Source organism: Cryptomeria japonica, chromosome 4 (assembly GCF_030272615.1).
Source record: "Cryptomeria japonica chromosome 4, Sugi_1.0, whole genome shotgun sequence".
Taxonomy (NCBI): Eukaryota; Viridiplantae; Streptophyta; class Pinopsida; order Cupressales; family Cupressaceae; genus Cryptomeria; species Cryptomeria japonica.
Window position 1 is genome coordinate 146,378,229 of NC_081408.1, and position 23,058 is coordinate 146,401,286.

Sequence of the window (23,058 nt, forward strand, 5' to 3'; positions counted from 1 at the left end):
AATGGACTTTACTGCAAGGCCGAGATTGGCTGCGCTTGACTCGATCATTCTTCAACAACCTGCGAAACAAAAGGTAACAGGCAACAGAAAAGGCGTATGGCACATACATGATATCCATTCATTAATCACACATTTTAGATTTACTTCATCATTCAAAAACTGTATACGATATAACAGTCATTTTAGGGAGTCAACGGGGCAATAAATGCAATTAAGTTAATCACAAAGAGCTGCAGGAATATAAAAGTTTCTTGCTACAGGATATCCCAAAAAGGTTTTACAAAGTCTGAACATCCATGAAATAACAAAAGTAAAGGCATTTAAAAGTTTTATCAAAACATCCAAATTATGAGCATTTTTTAAGCTCATCAACCATAATACTGACCATTGAATAAAGTATCTTACATTTTAGTATATACTTTAATCTTGCAAGACCTATATATTATTAAAATAATCTAAATGGATATATAAAATTTCATGTATCTCTGCATAATAGTATAATTCAATTCAACAAAAAAATACTATATGTTATGTATTGCATTTATCTTACATTTTCCATGTCGCGCCATGCAACTACCACTAGCATATATATCTTAAATTTTAATTTCATCTATATAGAATACGCCAAGAGATATCCTTGCGTATCCTGACTCCTCTTTAATTTTTTGCCTATTTATGCACTCCTCGATGAAAAAGAAGACAAAGATTATGGATCAACGACCAGAGACGAATTAGGTGGAAGGGATGCTGAAAAACCCTCTAGCCACCCTTAGCGCACTTGGAAGCTTTTTCATTTTTCCCTTCTCTATGGCCATGATGCTTGCTGCCCCCGCATGACCTTGCAAACCATTCTTCTATATTGTTCATTTTGCTTCATCACCTGAACCTAAGCCCAATGTCACATTGAATCAGACAACAACACCATTTAACCATTATAAATAACCCTCTTGTTGAAAAAATAATGAATTTTATCTTCTTTCCACTCTCAAGGAATACGTGTGAAACCATTAGCATGAATATAAGGTTTTTTTCTTGCCACAACCAAGCTCCCAAAATCCTCTTTTTTCAAAATTAACAATACCGTACTTTGAAAACATTCAGAACAGTAACAAGGTTGGCATCGAGTTTCTCTAACAATTATCGCACTTGTGAGAAGGGTCTTGTCCTGGCTATACATGATAATGTGTCACCCTCCGTTACGAAAAAAAAACCTTTATTCTGATGCATTAATTCATTTTTTTTTCTATATTTCATGTGATGTTTAATAATGTTTCTGTTGATGCAACAATTACTCAAGAATCCCGACGAAGTTAGATCCAAGATTCTGACGAAAATATTTCAACTCCTTTGGATCTTAGTTTTAAGTGTACCAAAGATCTACATCGATAAAGTTGTGAAAAAAAAAATTGTGTTTTTTTTTCTTTTTAAGCTAACCACCATATATCTAGGAGTTGCCTTGTGCATTAGCCACCATTATTAGTCTGTGTGAAAATGCTGATTGGAAATTCATTGACATCTGCAGGTTTTGGTGTGGCAGCAAATCCAGCTTCAATCCTCCCAATTCCAAGTTATATTAGAAGGGGGTGTTGATCTAATTGCAGCTCTTAATTTAGGTGAAGATTCTGATTAGGAGATTGATTACACCTTTTGAAGTCATGTAATTTCCAAGACTATTATGTTAGTTCTTATTATTTTTGGTTTCCAGCTATGCCTAACACTTTCCACTAGTTTATGATCATATTACATGATTTATGGATGAAAGAATTAATTAGACAATAAAAATTGAAAAATTATTTCATCCTGATGATAGATCATCTAGTATAATGAAAAATGTTAACAATGAAAAGCATTATACACAACTCAAAGCCAAAAGTGATAAGAACTCATTACACCTATATTTTTTAATGAAGAAATTATATTTTTTAGTCTGATCCAAGTAGAAAGAGATCATTTATGAATACAAACCAAACCAGAAGGTTCATTAAATTTTATTGACAACTCCAGATTTTATTGTAAGAACAAATCTACAATTTCTTCCAAAACATAATGGGTATAAAATTGGAGAAAGAAAAGATAACAAGAAATCCAAGTATGATAGATATTTGTTTATACATTTTACTTTATAGATAATAGAATTATGTCAATTATATAGTTTGTTAGATGAAAAAAATCGAGATTTTAATTCTAATTAAAAAATAATCTGCTAACTAGTTTCTCAATAATAAATTTTCTTCATATCAAAACCCTAGATTAAAAAAATGTCATTTTAATAGCATGCAATTTATTTTTCATCAGAAGACATTGTTTAACATCAGTTAGACAACCTAATAAGGAGAAAGAATATTGGGGCAAGATTTCAGTTTTTCCCATAATGTCTCAAAGATCAACAATATATATTATTGAATTAAAAAAGCACAATATATCACTAAAATAGATTGAAATCTCTAATATTGGAGAATAAATAAATGACTAGAAGGTATGTTGGCAAAGGGTTAATTATTTAAAAAATATTCTTCGCAAAATTTCTCAAAGAAACACCTACAAAGAATATTTAACATTTGAAGGAAGGAGGAACATGCATATGACACCTACGAAGAATATTTAATATCGCAAAAGTAGCCTAAGCTCAATTTCCTGATACCCATGCAACAACGGCCATTAGGCTTCTTCCCCATAGGCCACCCTACTTAGCGCTTCATATTCATTGTGATAAACTGCACCTCCAACCTGCACAGTAAACATACTCTTCAACACAAATCACAATTGTCATGGCCTTGGTCATCTTTCCTTTCAAAATACCAAAAATTGCAATGGATGATTTAATCCATCTACCTCTTTCTTTTTATATATTTAGAAGACCATGAGTTGGCATCGATATCAACATGGATGATGGTAAATGTCATGTGGATAGGAGATTTTATTTTATGTCTGAAAAACTAAAAAATCTCACTCCAAAAAAAAAAATCAAGAAATTTGTGAGCTGGCGAGTCCCTTACATGGTAATTTATGTTTGAAATCACATACATTTGTTAAAAATGACACTAAGAATGGTAAAGGAAAAGAGTGAGATTGATCCTTTCTAGATAACTGAATGTGTTTGTTGAGTTCTTTTGTAACAATCCTGTAGTACATAATTTGTTTGAGAGATAATAAGGTCAGAGCTTATAGTTTGTTGTATATATATATATCATTTCATTCAAATATTAGTAATATTTAGATTTTGAAGTATGGATAAATAAAATAAATTTTATGTTTTTGGATTTTCAAGATGGTTTATAAGGTAGTAAACCTTGTCAATTCTAGTTTTCTCATCAATTGATTGTTAAGAAGTCTAATGATGAATTCGGATATTTTATCAACCATATCTTCATTGAACAAATATTTATTAATATATGATACATTACAGAGTTCCAATATACTAATACATTAAGTCCCAAAATTGTAGTTGAGATCCTTGAGTGTCTCTCGAAAGTTATGAAGGTTTTGTGAGGAGAAATCAACACACTACAAGATGGAGGATGATTTGTTGGACTTACATGGCATGCTATCCTTCTCCAAAGAATCACACAAAGAAGGATTATTTTTGGGTATTTATTCTCATTGTTTAGAGAAACATACAATTTATTTTAGGGAAAGGATATAATAATTGTCGTATTTTCTTATTAGCCTCTTAGGTTTTCATAGGCATTCATGACTTCCTTGAGTATCATCCCTTAGTTCACTACAATATTTCCTAACACTCTTTAAGGAGATACCTTGGATTGGTATTCCAAGATAACTAAAGAGTGCATCCATGCATTTTGACAATTAACGAATGAGTTTCATAAAGTGTTTTTGGTGAAATTAAATAAATAAATGCTAGAAATTAAGAGTTTTCGTACTTTATGTGTCATTGAACACTATCTAATGGACATGGAAGGAATTTATGAGTTATTATTGAATTCACTAAAAATAATTTTCTATACAAAAATTCACAAATTTCATTGTACAACTCATTAGGAGGCTATTGACAATAATTTAATGTATTTACCAAACAACTATGGATAGTACTAGGAAAACATATGACATTTATGGATAATTAATACAAATAGAAAATCAAATCCACCTTCAACAAAATAGACATGATATTTTTTATTAAAATAAGTAGGGTTTCTAAAGGGCCCAAACCCTATTACAAAGAACGAGGCTTACCAAAGGTGTAATTAGATAGAGATAGAAAGAACAACAAAAAAACCCCAACAATATGAACCAAGGAAAAATAGTCCATAGAGTAGGACAAAACAACAAAATAGACATAACTAAAAATTATGTTGCGACCTATTGTGGACTATTTCACACATCATCCCATTGGAGATAGAGACCCTCTAGTTGTTTTCCTTTTAGGGTTTTTAGTCTTAGCTCTACAATTTCATGTCTTTTCTTTGAGATTTTAAGATTAGGATTTTTGAGAATTCATCTGGAGACAAGTAGAGAATTTGTGTTCAGAATGCTATCAAGATGTTGATAAAGTGCTCTTTTTGTTTTGTCTTTTTTTTTTTTTGCTTTTTTCTACTTTTTTGAAAGTAGATTTATGGTTTGTTCCCTCAGGTTAGGTCATTAGTGCCCATGTCCTCAGAATCAAAAAATTATGTCTCTAAGTGTAAAAAGCAAGGAAAAAGCTCAGGGCTAGGGTTTGTTCCAAAAGATCTAAATAAAAACATGACATATCAAACTCAAGCATCACAATGGAATAAATTTTGGAAGGTTGTCATCAAGTTTGCACAATGTTTAGTCATGGCAAAAGAGTAACAAATTCCGCCCAAGGAAGAATGGCCAATGTCTTACTAATCATGAAGACCACCATGTTTTATGTCTTATCAGGCATCCAAGTCCGCCCTATGCATGGCACATCAAGCTTGAAGTCCACCTAGCATATGGGATGGATGACACAAAACTTAGCTCTTGGCCTAGCATGTCTCCACAACCTCCAACTCTACCATGCCTGAGACAAGACAAACTCCGACCTGCAGCATGGTAGAAAGCAATGTCAAAACTAACTCAAAGTTCACTAGGCATGTTAAAGGTGTGGCACATGATGCATGAAGTTCACCTTGGTCAAGTTGTCCAATGAATTTTAAAGTCTTCCCTATGAAAGGAATGGCCAAACAAACTTAATTGTCACTCATGGCAAGACAAAGGCGAAGTTCGCCTTGGCATAAAGCTGTCCAACTCCACCCTACTCAAGTGCATGGCATAAATAAGTGAAAATATGAAGAAATGTTTACTAGATTGTTTAAAGATTTAATCTTATAATTGGCTAGAGTTGGTTGGATTAGTAGTTTGACACTATTTCTTTATCATTTTTTATCATGTTAATTGCAGTTAATTCTCGAGGGGCTATCTATGTCAATCAATTGTAGAAAAAAAAAATCGAATTGTGTTGGAAATTATCATTGATTTACAAATACATGAAGATAAGTCCACTCACTATAAATTTTTTATTTTGATCTTATATTCTCAAGTCTCCAACTTTAGTCACTATAATTTCTTAGAACAAATATCCCACTTTGACAAACACTGGGTGCTCCAGCGTCTACAATAATCTGCTCAATTCTTCCTATGATTCCTATGCAAGTTAAAAATGCATGGAAACTTAAATATCCTTGATGTCTAAATTATTATTAGTTCCTTCTTGTAGGAAACTATAGTGGAGACTTCAAAATTAAATCATTATTAATATTTCCACTCTCATCGAATCAATTTGCAAGGAATTTTTGCAATGTTTTATTTCCAGCTATATACTATCAAATAGTTGCCCCTTTTTTTAGTGGAAATTTTGATGCACCCTATTTTGGCCATCTCTTATTTGCATTGCACATGGTTGACAGAGCGTTCACATTTTTTCATAAGAGAGAACGCACAATTAATGAAGGCAGGGCAGCGATAGACCTAGCCTTGGGATATTCGTTTCTAAAAAATTGCTAGGAAGATTGTCAAAGGAAGATGGATGTGTGGCTTACATGCAAAAAACAACACATGCCTTATCTATGCTTAGTCTACCAAAGCGTGAAGAATGCATAAACATAAAAGAAATTTCATCGTCGCCTAAAAAGCTTAATGAAATCCATAGCTAGCACCTGCAAATGCACCGTCATTTGTTCTATGAAAACCCTAGCCAAGCAACTGTATAAGGAAGAAGTGTGTAGTTGAATCTCGTGGTTGCCTGGTAAGGAAGAGAAAAGCATTGAGCTTCGGATTGAAATCCTAAGGACGTTTGTACCAAGAAACAGTGGCCTAGGTACGTCGTTTCTTCGAAAGGAGGTGGGAGATTACACAACAACGCTAAAGATATAGGTTGTGTTCATGCAACCCCTCACCAGCCACCTCAAAAATTCTATTGATAAATTAATGGTTTAACATGTGTATGCATTGTAGCTTTGAAGCAACAAATTTCTTATCAATTTTTTTTCGCTTTCTTTTCTTTTGGCTGTTGGGCACTAAAGTAGAGCATGTTTTGAGAAATAATTATTTTGACAAGTATGAGACTATCAATATTTGGAACATGTCACACCTATTCCCTCTCACAAAAACTTATTCCAACAAATATTATAGTATTTCTCTCTTTCGACTTTTTAAAAATAGGCGCACATTTTAGAATTTTTCAATAACTTTAAATTTTAGTCTTTGGCAACTTCAAATTTTTAACCATGTTGTTAAAGTTTACAGTAGTTCAACTATTTTTCATTTTAGCTACTTAGATCAGATCATATCTTTATTTTCCTGAATATTGTTAGCCCTATGTCATTAGAACTAATGTCCCCATTACAATTTTTGAAGCTCTTGAAGGCTCTCACAATTTGTTCCATTCTAGAAATAAAATAAAATACAAGCTAGGTTGGACTAATTTGTACACCAGTTTGATATTGTTTTTTAAATTTCAAATTTGCTTCAGTTTGTACTTCAGATTTTTTGCACTAAGTTACATTAATTTTATAGTTGAGCTCAACATATTTATCCAATTTTCTACCACTCTCCAAAACTGTCTTGGCCAGTTCAGAGTATGACAAAAGCACCATCAATTTCCATGGTGCATATAAATTTAGTAGAGGAAGAGAAATGTATTTATGGTATAAGGAACATGGATGTTCAAATTTCTTTAGGGGTATGCAACTATTGTGATTGTCATTCTCACTTCATCTTACGTGGTCCTCAAATTTACAATCCTATAATTTACAATTGTTTTATGTTATGATGGTAATGCCTCCCCAAGAAGCCTTAATAACACACTACCCTTTTCTAGTGGTAAAATGTGTAGCCTTTCGAGACCAAGTACTTTATATAAAAGCAAGAAAGAAAAATGGTAGAATTGGCAGGAAAAATAATGCAAAAGCCTATCAGAGAAATTTGTTTACAAAAACGAGGCATACCAAGATCAATCTCCATATCCATATACCTCTTTTCAATCTAATCAAACTAAATGAAAATGTTATACGAAAATAGTAGGGTTTTACAGCTAATGAAATCATTTGATTTGACAGTGATATTTTGATGACCTAGAAATATTAAACCTGATACAAAAATTCTAGAATATATTAAAGTTAAGCCTAATAAGATAAATGAAATGAATATCATAACTATATTGTCTAACTCAAATTCTAATAGAAAGTGCAACTTTAAAGAATAATCTAATTGGCAATTGAATGTGGATTAAGTCATAACAATCCTTGTTAATTTACTAGGGTATGATATGCATATATCTATAAATGGATTGCATTCCACGTATTTTGTTATTTCCTATCTTAAATTTAATGGTTGTATGATGTTACAATTGTGGAGATAGATTGAGGATGGTGTGTTTGGAGTGAAATTAAAGCCCATCATGTCATGTTTTGCTAGACTTGAACTTTGCAACTCATGGGCATATACTTCTTGGATGTAAATGCAATTTTCAGGCATCTAGGGGCAGATCATTTAAGGAGTACTAGAGGCTTGAAGAGACAAATCTTTGGATTTTGATTTTCAACTTTCATGTGATAAAACAAATTTATTCCTAAGAGTATCTCTCATCAAGGTGAGGCTTTTTATCTGCTAGTTGACATTCTTGCGTTCTACTATTTGGTTGTATCAAGTGATGTTTAAATGAGTCTAATATGCTTTCCACTTTTGAATACAAGATGTTACAGAAATGCCCTACCAAGATGGTATATTCTAGCTTATTGTGACTGGTATAAGGCAATGCCTATAAATGCCACATCTAGTGAGGTTTTTTATAAAAACATTTCATCCAGACACCATTTCAAGGTGTTTTTATGCACAACAATTAATTTCAATGTAGTTACTTGTTTCTTTGGATTTCAAATATAGAGACAAAAAATCAGAATGCTTGATTTTGTCTATTCCTTAGAATTGTACAGAATTTATTTGAAGATAATATATCTCTTAAGAATGTGTGTATATTGAATCAAATCAGTCAGAATAAAAATCAAGATTCTTTATTTTGCCTATTGCTTAGCATTCTACTGAATTATATATAATATAATAATAATGTGTTTTCTTCAACCTTCAAATTAGATGGGAGAGGTATGCCCCAATGTCTTGAAAATTGCCTACTATAATCCATCTTTGTGTTATTTGTGATCTACCCTTTATAGTTATTTCTATTTGTATGTTTGCCTATTGCAATCTATCTTTGTGCTAGTAGCCACAATATTAAACATAGATTTCTATCTTATTTGCTAATATTGGGGAAAATGTAGCTGTAAAGCATACTCACAAAGAAACTTGGGTTCACACATTTTCTACCCACACCTGTATCTTCTGGTGACTATATTTTACAATTCCTAGTTATAGTGCATTTAATAAAGCTATAACCTTACTTATGCAATTGTACTGTGTTTAAAAATAATCTTTCCATCCCCTACTCAAATTTCACATTTGCGAGTGATAATGTTGAAAAGGTTTTGTTGGTGCCAGCATCTAAAATTACTAAATTACCTTGTATATTCTTCTCCCCAATGTCTTGAAAATTGCCTACTATAATCCATCTTTGTGTTATTTTTGATCTACCCTTTACAATTATTTTTATTTGTATGTTTGCCTACTGTAATCCATCTTTGTGCTAGTAGCCACAATATTACATAGAGATTTATGTCTTATTTGCTGAAATTGGGACAAATGTAGTCGTAAAGCATACTCACGAAGAAACTTGGATTCACGCATTGTCTACACATACCTGTATCTTCTAGCGATTATATTTCAAATCCTAGTTATACTCATTTAATAAAGCCATACCCTTACTTATGAGCCTATACTGTGTTTAAAAATAATCTTCCCATCCCCTACTCAAATTTCACAATTGCAAGTGATAATGTTGAAAAGGTTTTGTTGGTACCAGCATCTAAAAATTAGCTTCTATATTCTTCTCATTATCTCTGACAACCATGTACAAATGTACTATTTTTTGAAAATGATTGTCATTGACCCCTTGCACATATGTCATGGTACCAGATGATTTTAGTGTAAAGTGATTGTTGAAAACTAGAGATAGGTGCAGACTTACTAGGTTGAGACTACCTAGAAGATGAGGATGCCGATTTAGATTGTGGTTTGATCGCATCATCTTCTCTCTGAATGTTCAGAGCTCTAGCCCTCTCTATAACTTCCTTATTCAGTCCCATCTTTTCTGCCACCACCTCTACTTCCTTCCAGATCTTCCTCTTCTCGGACGGTTTGGATAACTTTGGATGTAAGCTTAAGTCCTTCTCCTTGAAAGTACCAAATCCCACTTCTTTTCCATCAACCGGTTAGCTTAAAAAATGTTGAGCATAAACAACAAGGGTGACTACATCAACTTCATAGCCCATTGGAAGAATCCATACCATCCTTGGCTCAATGACTTTCATTAAAATTTGATTTTTATCAACCATGAAGCGAATAGCTTTCTCATATTTCTCTACAATCTCCTTGGGGATTCTTTCTCTGCTCTTCATGGAGGCTTGAAAGCTTTTTAAATAGACCAATAATGCAGATATTTTAATTGTGGCAACTTCTATTCCCCACAATCCCTCCTTGATTGGCATTGCCACTGGTCTATCATAGGCCCATTGGACCTTTCCTTTTACACAGGGTATCATCATTCAAGAAGTATAAGGCCAAGCAAATTATAAAAAATCCATAGTTAAAGGTGTGCTTCTTGGCTTGATTAATTTTCTTCAAATTGCTCATCAGTTCATTCAAGAGGGCTGTACACAAGTCATACCTCATGTCATCTTTGAGCATTTAATATGCTATATATATGACAGTTCTAGAGATGAAGTTTTGTCTAATTGATTGATAAACTTTGTAACCAACCACCATCGATGCAAACCTTACATCATGCTCCAAAATATTGCTTATAGTCATTTCTCTATTGTCAAACTTGGAACCAATAGTGGCTATCATTGTGTTATTTGATACCTTTCTTAGGCCAGGTACTTCACTGGTTTCTCTGAGGCATGTCACAACTTGAATTGCTTGTTTGGTGATCTTATGAGGTTTTTTAATCCATATGAACTCATCATGGACTCGACTGAGGATAGATAGGATCCACTTTCCTTCATCGAACAATAGAAAATGGATGAACTACAAAAAACCCTTGTCCTGAAGAACCTTATATTCTAGTTTGAGATTTCCCAAACTGTTCACCAAATGTTTGTTATATAAGGTTAGCATATCAGTATTGCCAAGCTTTTGAATATCACAATGCATATATGCCCTAACATCCTCATTGTGAAGGATGTCGTAGGGTACCAAAGAAAATCCTCCTTTTGAATCATCTTCGAAAGACTTGAAAGGATGTTTCTTGAAAATAGGTCTGGGTTTATCCTTAGTTTCAACAACCAATGGGGTAGCAATTCCAGATACCGATGCCATTTGAATCTAGGATTTAAAACTAATAGCATTACAAAATAGTTAAATACCTTAATTCACAACCGGGTGGAATAATTCATCTTCCGATCACTCTAAGATTGGTTTAGATCACTAAATAGCTTCACTTAATTGTACTTCTCTATTCTCTTGGTCTCATTGTAAAAAATGAACTTTTGAAGTTCCCTTTTAACCTTTGAAACCTAATTCTACATTGTAATAAATTCTTCAACTAGTTACCATGATATTTATGAAATCACTTATTGGAGCCTCAAATATTCATCCAATCTTCCGAATAACATCTGCATACATTATTTAAAGTTTCTACAACCTTCTATAATTGGTTACAGATCTCTGGAGAGGGGGGTTCTATGAATCTTCTTAAAAAACTCCCCCTAAGGATAATAAGCCCTAGTTACCAGATAAGGTTCCATCAATAGATGGAGGTGTGGAGCCATTATGTTCATTGGAATCTTCTTTCTCAACCAACGTATTCTTATGCTAATCTCTGATTTCTTCTACTTTTTCTTTTCCTTTCTCATCTGATTTGCCTTTGTATACCGGGATATTTTTCTTACTTCTTGAGTATTTAGAAATGTGACCAGTCTTTTTGCATGCATGGCAAATAATATTTCTTTGCAAAGGTCAAAAATTCATCTTATTTGGTCTCATCATGCATTGGTTAGAGATACGTCCAAACATCCTACATGCATAACATCTCTTATTTTGAAAATTGTTTATTACTGCTCTGCATATATTTGACTTGTGACCAAAATTATTGAATATGAAACACTAACTGGTAAAGGTAGGACCATTGTGCATATTGTTCATTCCATTATTCATTCTACTTCTGCATTCTTTTGCCATATGACCAAATTTATTTCAATTAAAACATCTACCATTCAATTTATAGGCATTAAGCTATGTTACCAGAGGATTTTTTTTCTTAGGCTTTGCATTGCTCTGTCTAGAATCGGAGGATTTACCTTTTTCATATCCAAGTCCTCTCATGTATCTTTCATGTCTCAAACTATCAACCAAATCATCCAGCGTTGTTGGGCTAACATTTAATTTGTCTATGTATTCATTAGCAGTAACAACTTCATTCCTTAGGGCAACACTTTGTCTTTCAAGTTCTTGTCCATCATTCCTTGATTGTGTCAAGGAATGTTTCAGCTGATCATTCTCATTGGTAAGTTTGAAGCATTCGTCTGATATATCTTTCAGTGATTGAGTCAGACATTTTTCATTCTTCTTCCGGTCTTCAATCTCATTAATCAACTTCATCACAATGGATTGCATCTCATTCTTCAATACAACACTCTCTCTAGCAAGTTTATCGCATTCATCAACTTTGTCCTGATTCTCCATACAATATTCTTCCTTTTTCTTTAGTTTTTCCATCATCTCTTTTCTCTTATCTCTTGAAGTGTTTACTTGATCTTTCAAATCCTTAATGAAGTCTTTAGTTGCATTCAAGTTTTTGTTTAAGGAACTTATTTTATTTCTTGTTGCATCAAGATCCTCAAGTGCCACACAAAGCTATCTCTGCAAACTGGAATCTATTGATTCAATCTCCTTGACCTTCCTCAAGCAGTTAGGCTTCCTCAGAGGAACTAGAATCTAATACCAATTGTTAGAATTAGGGAACACTGAGATGGGGGGGTTGAATCAGTGTTCTTCAAATATTAAACTTATTATGAATTAGATTCTTCTATGACCAGATGCATAAGAAAGAAAGTAAATTGCAACAATTACAATTCAACCATAACATAAATATTTTAACGTGAAAACCCAAATTGGAGAAAATACAATGGGATTTGAACCTACAATATTATAAAAGGGAAATGCACATGAAATTAGGCATACTGCCTAGAGCTCACTGCTCAAGTACAAAGGGATACAACCCATAGGAAGGCTCGCTATCTTACAATTGTTTACAAATAGATTACAACAAGTAGTGAACTGGAAAACAACATTTGACTATGCCAAAAATCAATTTTGGTTAAGTGCAAAATGATCAGCTACAACTAATCTACTTATTCACTCTATTCTTCTCTACAACTATTCATCAGATCAACCAAGATCAAAATGCGCATGTGAAACTGCACTCAATCACTCCAAAATGGTCTACCACATCACACTACACCCTTAATGCATCATTGAATTTGGTCATATATATATAAATATAAATATCTAGATCAGCAAGATTAATCTCGCATGGGTTGGCTTCCAAAATTTGCATAACATACAACACGAAATGTGTAGCTTCAATATTTTCAAAAAAATTGTACCAGACCCAAAACACATTATCACACACTTCCTATAGGACTCACATAACTCCCAAACATAATTCCAACCATCGACATCAACTTAAACAATCCAAACACATACTACATCATCAAACATGAAGAATGATTTTCTTTGTTGCTCTACCGAATACTGGATTTTCAAACAAGTGACAAAATCAATACCAAAGGATAGATTTATATGATAATAGGCTTATAATACTTAACCAATCAACCATGATCACAAAAAATAAAATTTGCTTCACTGAAAAGGAAAAGAGCTCTCAAACTTGTACGTTGAGCTTCATCGGGAAAACTAATCACAGAAGACATACTCCAGATTATCGGTTAACCAAAATTCATACCAAATCAAATCAACAAGTTGATTTTCCATCAATGACAACTCCCAAGCATATTCAATCATCAAAGACTACCAATCTTCACCAGAGCATCCCCAGAACATCAAATGCAAACAATAAGGACTTTAAATTTCTTAGACATTTCATCATCTCATTAGGTGAACAAACTTTCCTTAGTCACCTGTTTTGTTTCTATATTTGTTAATTCTACAATTTTATCCTCTATCCTCTGACTTAGGTTCTCCTCTATCATCTTTTTACACTAAAATATTCTACGATTACATTATTTCCATATTTACAATATAGTTGTAGAGGGAAATATTTTCCACAAACTATTAAATGAACCCTTCTTTCTCATGCTTGCTCTAATCTCAAACTAGTTAATTAATTATTGCAGAATATGAAATTCAATATTCATATTAGCTAAAAAATGGTTCTAGCATTTATTAGCATAAGGGCATCAGAGTAATAAGTGGTCTTCAATTTCATTTTGCTTCTTACATAAAGTGCATCTTCCTACCCATAGATGGCAATTTTTCCATTTGGTCTTCTATGAGAATTATTCCTTGAATTGTCATCCACTCAAACACCCCTATCTTTGGGAGGTAATGCTTATTCTAGAACAATTTGCATAGTCATCCTCCCTTGGCAATAACAACTTCTTTAATTTTATTGCCTAAGTTAACTTTATAGGATCCTATGTTGGATCTACACCACCTTTCCCTATCCATTTGATTGGTTGGCACAACAATTCTCTCCCTTATTAAAACATTAAGGTTCTCATTTTGTTCTCTTGGTGCTTCTATTCCCATCAATAATCTCTACTATCATTGGCTTATACTATCCTTTAGGATTGCTGATCCATAATTGTTCACTTTTGATCCCCAAACTTGAATAGTCTCTCTCTTAATCTCCTCCATATTAGGATAGTTTGCAAGAGTATCATAGCTATTCTTTGAGTCGGTCCAAAAGGAATCTTTCTGATTATTTCCAATCTCCCACATTACATGCCTAGTTATTTTGTCTTTGCATCCCAAGATATAGTTCCAAACAACCAAGCCTCTTGGGGGATCCACTATTGTTAGGATTTGTCTGGGGTCATCAGTGTCTAAATACTTCTCAAATATCTAACCTAATTCTATTCAATTTTGGTATATAGATTCCAGCCCATCTTGGCCCTCATTTCTAGGTTCATGATAGCTAATTGTCTTATCCCTATACCCCCTGCTATCTATGGGGTGCATAATTTATCTCAAGCAACCAACAAGACTTTCTTTTTAACACTCATTACATTCCAAAAGAATCTTCTCATAGTCTTATTAGAATTTTTAAATAAGACATTGAGTAGACTAGTATTGTTGATAGAACTACCTTAATCATTAGAAGTTTCCCAGTTGAAGAAAGCCACTTACCCTTCCAAGTTCCCATTTGGTCTGAACATCTATTAATTAGAGTTACCCAATAATCTATTTTATTGACTCCAGTAAACAATGACTTTCCCAAAAAAATTCCAAGAAAACTTGCCACTTTCAAATTTAAAATTTTAGCTAATACCTTTTGGAGGCTAGGCTGAGTGTTGAGAAAGAAAAATTCTAATTTACTCTAGATGATTTTTTTTCCTGAAGATTTATGGTATCTATTTACAAGGATTTCATATTATTTTCTTCACCCCTACTAGATTCTCTAAACAACATTGTATCATCTTCAAATTATTGATGTACCATAGTATCCATACCTGTTGCCACATTTATCCCATGCCATTTTTAAGAACACTTCAACTTGTTAATGAATCTCCCTAAATTTTCCACCGTGATAATAAAATGAAAGGGAAAATTGGATCACCTCATCTGATGCCACTTTTGTGCTAAAGAAGCCATGGGAAACTTCATTCATAAGTACAAAAAATTTGGGGGATGAGATACACTTATTTATGCACTCTATTGATTCTCCACTAAATCCAATTTTTTGTAAAACTTCATAGAGGAAACCCCTATCCACCGAGTCATATGCTTTGAGAATATCAAGTTTTAAAATCATAATTGTCTATCTAGTTTTACTTGTTGAATGGATAGCTTCATGGGCTATTATGATGATTTCAACAATTGATCTTCCCAGGGTAAATGCACTCTATTCTTCTGAAATAATTGAACTCAACATTACCTTCATTCTCTTTGTAATGATTTTAAAAATTATCTTATAAGTTGTGTTACATAAGGAAATCAATCTCACTTAATTCATGGATTGGACTTCTCTCTTTCTTGGAATTATTTCTAAGTAAATGTGATTCAAAGCTTCTAGTATACTTTTCTTCTTTATTGATTCTTCCACCACCCTGAATGTATCATCACCTACTACTTCACAAAAATGTTTAAAAAATCTGGCTGGAAATCCATTTGGTCTTAGAGCCTTGTGTGGACTTATTTGAAAAAGAGCCTCTATGATTTCTTCCTTGGTAATGATTTTTTTTAGCTCTTTGTTTTGGTTCTATGGTATGATAGAAGGAATAGTACCTTGAAAATCCTCTCTATCCTCACTATTAATTATTTCTTCTCTATTTAAGATCGATTCAAATATGCAACTTCCTCTTTATTGATATCTTCCAAAGATTGATTTTTTGTCCCATCTTCTCTTTTGATGTTTATATATCTACTTCTTTTTTTATTGCCTATTATCAATTTATAAAAATATTTGGTATTTCTATCCCCTTCTTTAAGTCAAATTTCCCAGGATTTTTGTCTCCAATAGCACTCTTCCCATGCTAATAATTTATTTAGCATTATTTTTAATGTCTTCTCTCTTTCATATTCATCTATTCCCATTTCTTTCTCAATTATGATCTCATGAAGGTTTGAAAACTCTTTTTCTACTCTCTAGTTTTCTTGAAATATATTTTTGGAGTGGTCTTTGTTGCACTCTTTCAACTTAGTTTTGATGTACTTTATTTTTTTAGTAAGTTGATATATGTAGGATTGGTCTCGAGACATAATCTCCTTCCACCATATTGCAACAAATTTCTTCAACCTTGACACTCTTAACCACATATTTTAAAATTTAAAGGGATTTCTAGGTCTATGATCATCATGTTTAATAATCAATTGAATGGGGAAGTGATCTGATCAGGTGAATGAATGTATTAAGACTTCATAGTATTGCATTTTATTGTCCCAATAATCACAAATAAAAAATGTAAGTAATCTTTTTGCAATATTAGTGAATCCCTTCCTTCAATTTGTCCATGTGAAAGTTCCATTCCTTGCTTGTAAATCCTTGAGGTGATTGTTGTCTATGAATGTTTGGAAAGCTGATTGCACAATTGTTATTCTCCTTAGACCCACCATTTTTTCCTAGTTATTTAAGATTGCATTAAAGTCTCTTACTATAATTCATTTTTCACCAATGAATCCTTCAATTTTCTCTATTAAATGCAGTCATAATTCTCATTTATGTATAGTTGGGGTTTTTCCATATACATTAAAGAGATAAAAAATTTCATTTCTTTGAAGCATTATACATTCATTAGAATCCACCATTGGTTGTCCTCTATCATACTTCCTTCTACTTTTAGTGGGTTCTAAATAATTCCTAGCCACCCAAAAAACCCATCAAATTCTAAAAAATGTCTTTTCCATTGTTTCCAGTTAGTTAGATGCTTATTGCTTTTGTCTATTTTTAGTTTTGTTTCTTGTAATAAATATATGTCCACTTTTGCTTGATCATTTTGTCACTTGATCAAGTGCTATTTTCTAGGGGCATTAATGCCCCTAACATTCCATGTTATAACTTTCATTGGGTTTGGGGAAGGATGAGCTCCTTCCTTTTCATTTTCCCGAAGTCTCTTTCTGCTAGAGATTCTATTATCATTTTTTATTTATTTGAATTTTCTCCTCTTTTCCTTTCTTCCTTGATTCTAGGTGCCTTAATTTTAGATTGAATTTGTTCCGAGATTGTTTCTTCTAGGATCATAGCTTCATAAATTCTAAACCTCCCAAATCTTCCACTACATCTTTCAATGTTGCTTCCTGTTCAATTGGTTCAATCGAATTCTTCCTGGCTACCTTCCTTGTCTCTTTCTTTAGAATATCTTTGTTTAACACAAGGTATGTGCATTTTTTATCTACACATTTAATGCTCCTTTTTCTTCTTTCCAATTCACATTCTTTCAAAAAATTGCTCTCTTCCAAAGAAGGAGCCCAACATGAGGAGTAATAGTCATGGCAACCAAAACCTTAGAAGGGGATTGGTTTTCAAACCATGTTCATTATGAAAGACCCTATTCAGATCTAGGGTACTATTGTTGTTAAAATCATTTGGCATGCTTGGGAAGGTATCAAGCCTTGGCTTCGATGTGTGGGTGATGGTTTTCATGACAAGATCTCCATGAATAAACACAACCTCTCATGGTCACCTCTTTTTTAGGTGCAAGGGTTACCACTAGCCAAAATCCAGAGTGTTCGTGCTCTAAGTTTTCACAAACATGACATTACAACACCTAAGAATCTATTTTCTTGAGCTTCTATGAGCTTATGGTCATGGGATTTATACCTCCAAGTCTAGTTTCATCTGTCTTGACCAGATCGATAGACTTATCAGTTTCTCGTCTTGGCCTTACCCTCACATTTGTTACATAAGCTTGGCATTCATTCTTTCAGACCTTGGTGGAAGGATTGGAAAATGGTATCCTTGGACTCCTTTCACCATCTATAAACCCAAAATAGGTTATCTCTGGCTGGTTCTCCATTTTCCTATGGTCCATATCCTCAATCAATGGTGGCACTTGTATTCTTCTCAGACTTCCTGGCGATTATGGTTTCTTGCTATCTGCTCCACCACCACTAAACCCAAGATTGTACACTTTTCTTGGTGTGTACTTTTTCTAGGGTTGCCTTAGGGTTCTGACCTTAAGCACTGGGGGTTCCTGATCCCTGGTGCCCTTTTTGTGGTCACCCATAAACTTCTATGCATTTTTTTTGGTATTTTAGAAGAACTCAACAGTACTGGAGCTGGATCCATGATTTCCTTCGGCCTTTTTGGCCTGAGCCCTTTTCTTGGCATATGGCACTTCTGGGTGATTCACCTATAATCCTCTTCGAATTTTCCCAGATATGGCATGCTTTCAGAATGGAGATCCTATTCACTCTTTGGAAGGATAGAAATGTAGTTATTTTTACTCACAGTTTTTTGGATATTAATGTCTCACTTTATGCTAAAGCTTGCATTTTTAATAATATATGAATGCAAATTCATGTAAAAGCTAACAAAGTGGCTTTGGAGGTAGGCCACTTATAGAAGCTCCTCCAACACTGGGGAAATGCCCCTTTTGCAGTTGCCAGGGTGTCGCCAGATTTTGTCTCTGTCGATTGCACTCCGATGCATGGTTGCCATGATGGCTGCAATTCCTCTGCCCACCACTCTCAGACCCCGTGGTCCCAAGCTCCTCACTGCTCCTCTGGCAAGAGAGACGATGTGTGGAGGCACCACTCAACTTCTCCTCCGTGTCATGGCTCTGCCTCTAGGTGGTCTTCTACTGTTCCCATCAGAAAAAATCCTCAATTATCATCATATTTGTTTCAACTTTTACGAGCTCAAATTGGTTATGTTATTTTTACTACTGAAAAGTATACTAAACAATAGAAAATATATAAAAAATGAGAACTTCATATAAACCACATTTTACTTGATCCAAGGAAATGCTTCCAACGCGCTTTAAAAGATTGTATCATATCTATAAACCTATTTTTCTTGCACATCAGTTTACAAGGATTATCATTCACTAAAAGCGCTAAAACACCTAAAACATCAACTTGAAAAATGAAATAGGAAAGCAGATTAGACAAGAAAATTTTGCATCTTATGTTTTACTCAATAGACTCTGCCCTTGCCCTTTTCCCACAATAGCTTTTGAAATAGGAAAGCAGATTATACAAGAAAATTTCCGAGTACTTGTCGCAATGAATTCGAAGACCTGTGTCTGGTGAACCCTTGTATTTCGAATGGAGGTATGATGAAGCACCCTAATTGGCGTTGTTGCAGGGGCATAAGGAAAATGAAGTTAGGTTGCTTTTGCGATATTATGATCTCTTCACGTTCTCGTGATCTTATTCATCGCTATGTTCATCGCTGCCATATGCATGTCCCTCATCCCTTCACATGCGAATTTTGAAGAATATTTTTAGTACTTATCCTTTGCCAGCATACCTTCTATTTAATTATGTATTCTCCTATCTTGGAGATTTCAACCTATGTTAATGATGTATTGTTCCTTTCCTATTAAATAATATTTGCTAATATTTATTGTTCGAGCTTTGTGACATATGGGCAAAATTGAAATCTTGCCCTTTTATTCTTTTAACTACTTAGGTTGTGTAGCCAAGCTCAAAGAAAGATTTGTCATGGATTATAATTTATTAATTTTAATATTTGTAATGCTTTATTTAAACAAAATGATAAATTTTGTAATTAGTGTTTTTAATTTCAAGATAATTTACTATCTAATAGATTACATTGCAATTATTCAATTTAGAATAAATTTATGTATTAAAACTAACACTTGTAGGAGGAGGTGTGAGGATAAAATCGATAGATAATTATATAAACTAATATATAAGAAAGCACAATTTTATAGTATAATTTTATACATATCAAAGATGAACTAATTTTAATTTACAATATTTTATGTAGAAGTATATTTTACCATTAGAGAGGAATCATGCAGAAGAAGAAAGAATGCTAATTAGCCCAATATTTTAGGTAAAATAATAGAAGCTGCAAAGAGAACAAATGACTGATGTGCAGTGAAGCTTTTTCCTACTATACTCTTTCCCATTTTGGGGGAAAGTTGGGCCAAAGTAAATATAAATTAAAGCTCACAAACAAGCTTCTATGCTACAATAAAACATCTCTGCTGTAAGTCTAAAAATTTAAATGCTATCATAATAACCAAAAAATAATATTGATAATAATTATAACGATTTAATCATTTTGAAATAAACTTTATAGAATCTTTAAAACACAATAATAAAATTTACATGATAGATAAATAAATTAATATTTAATTAATTCTATAATTCATTGTAACTATATTAAATTAAAGAATAATAATACATCAAAATGACCAAAGTCCTCAATCTTACATTACAAATGTAAATATGAAAAAGTCACAAAAAAATAGTGGTAGAAAGTATGAGGCTACCTTTATTAGACATCTCTTGACATTGCATCAAAATAGATAGCTCAAGAAAGATTCAATCCAGGATAGCTTATTGTTCGACATCTCTTGACTATGAGGGGATTGCTCAGGAAAGATTCAATCTAAGATAGATCATTAAATTAATCTAGGATTTAACATATCATTTCACAAATTTCACAAAGGGAAAAAAACATTAAGGGAAAGAATGATTAACAATACATCTAAGAGTGCTAGTGAAAAACTATGAGGAACAAGACAAGAAGGTGAAACATTTGTGCAATTGTTTCAATGTCCTTTGCACTATCATGGATGGGGTAATGAAGAATATTGTCCTGGGCACGGTTTATGGTCAAGGCCGACTGAAGAAAATCAAGAAGAAAAAGGCCAGAAGGGTGAAGGGGAGATGACTGAGGAGGAGGAAGAAGATCAACAAGAGACTTCCTTGTAGAATTTAGGCAAACTTGAGGAGGATTGGAACCTAATCAAGAAGGAGTAATGGTCTATTTTCTTCCTCTATTTTTCCTTTTTGTTATGGCATACAAGTGGTGGCATTTTGAGGCCTGCGTGCCTACTTTGAAAAACTTAATGTTTATTAAGTATGCTAAGACTGGTTTATTAAAGGCTGATAAGGATAGTGCTAGTAATAGAATTAGTAGTTTGGTTTATGACAACTGCTACTATTATACTTCTATAATTAGTAATAGGAATGATACTAGTATTCATAGAAATAGTTTCAAGGACATGAATTCTTTTGATAATTTTTTATTAGAACCAGTTTACTACTCCTAGTTGTCCTATAGTTGGTGTATGGTTATGGATATAATATTGTTTCTCTCTTTTCCATCAGGGATGTCTCCCTGCTAATCTAATAAAAAATAATAAATCTAAGTTTCAATGATTTACACTTGCATACCTTGATAACACATTGAAAGAAGACAACAAATATATACTTGAAAAAAATTAACTAACAAATAGATATCTTTAAAGGACATACACTACACAATAAAATTCCAAAACTATGGCAACATACTAATACTTTATAATATACTTTATAGAGAATTACATTGACAACATAACATTCATAACAAAATGGTATTTAAAATATAGACAAATATAATTATTGATGACCAAAAGAAATCAAGAAGTGAAATTATAAATTGACTAGCAATCTTAGTTCCACAAGTCTCTCTAATTTTCAATCAATAAAACTAATAAGTCTCTAGCCTTTAATAGGGTCTAAAACCTTTGAGACCATTACAATTAAAGTTTCATTTTGGATTTTAAATACATGATAGTTTCATAAATATAAAATAATGTTAGCTTGGAAAAAAAAAAAAATTTAGATCCTTTGAATCAGAATGTTGACTTTGTTGACAAAAGCTAATCATCTTTGGAATGCCCTTGTATCTACTAAAACTTGTAATGACTACAAAAAGGTATTTCGTTGATAGAATAATATTGAATAACTTGTGGAAACAAAAACCTTGACTATAATCACTCAAACTATTCCAAAGTATTTTCTAATCCTCATCTCTTCATCAACCTTGCATCTAAATTCATTGAACATTGCTAATACTGCACTCATTTCTTACCTTGTAACTTTTGAGAGAGTAGCAAATTGACACTTTTGTGCATTATACTTGCAATTTAGGCTATCTTTTCTCATGTCTCTACCTTTTGTCTCTTTTTCATAATAAACAATTATATTTTTTATTCTCCTTCCATCCTTTATTATCTCCTTGTTCACTTGAAATAGGGGATCAAATATTTTCTTCATTAACTAATCTCTAAACTTTTAAATTTATTGCTCATCATTTCCCATTTTGCACTTTTTTATTAAATTAACTATAAGCTTACCAATGATTGTAACATGACAACCTTTTAGTTTGTAATTGATCAAGGGAATATCATGCATTCATTTATAAATTCATCCAATCTTGCCTTTTCCCATCCTAATTTCCTGTCCAACCTATTAACTTCTATATCTCTTTCTCAATTTTTCTCAAGCAAAGTTCATAGGCTTTGTTGAACGCTTTTTTAATTTATTTGAGAAGCAACTAAATATTTTTCTATTACTTTCTGGATAACCTTTTTTTTCTTTTTTAAATGTATCTTCATTATAATCTTCTAATATACCAGTTTCATCCTTGATGATGTTTATTTCCTCAACTTCTTCTTTTTGCATTATTATAGGTTGCATTATAAATTGCATCAAATATTATTTTTTATGTTGCACCATTTCTTTGTTGAACTCTCCTAACTATTCTACATGTGCTTTGAGTTATTTGATCTTCACTTTATTCTTCATCATTCTAGAAAAATCAACCTCAATATTTTCCAT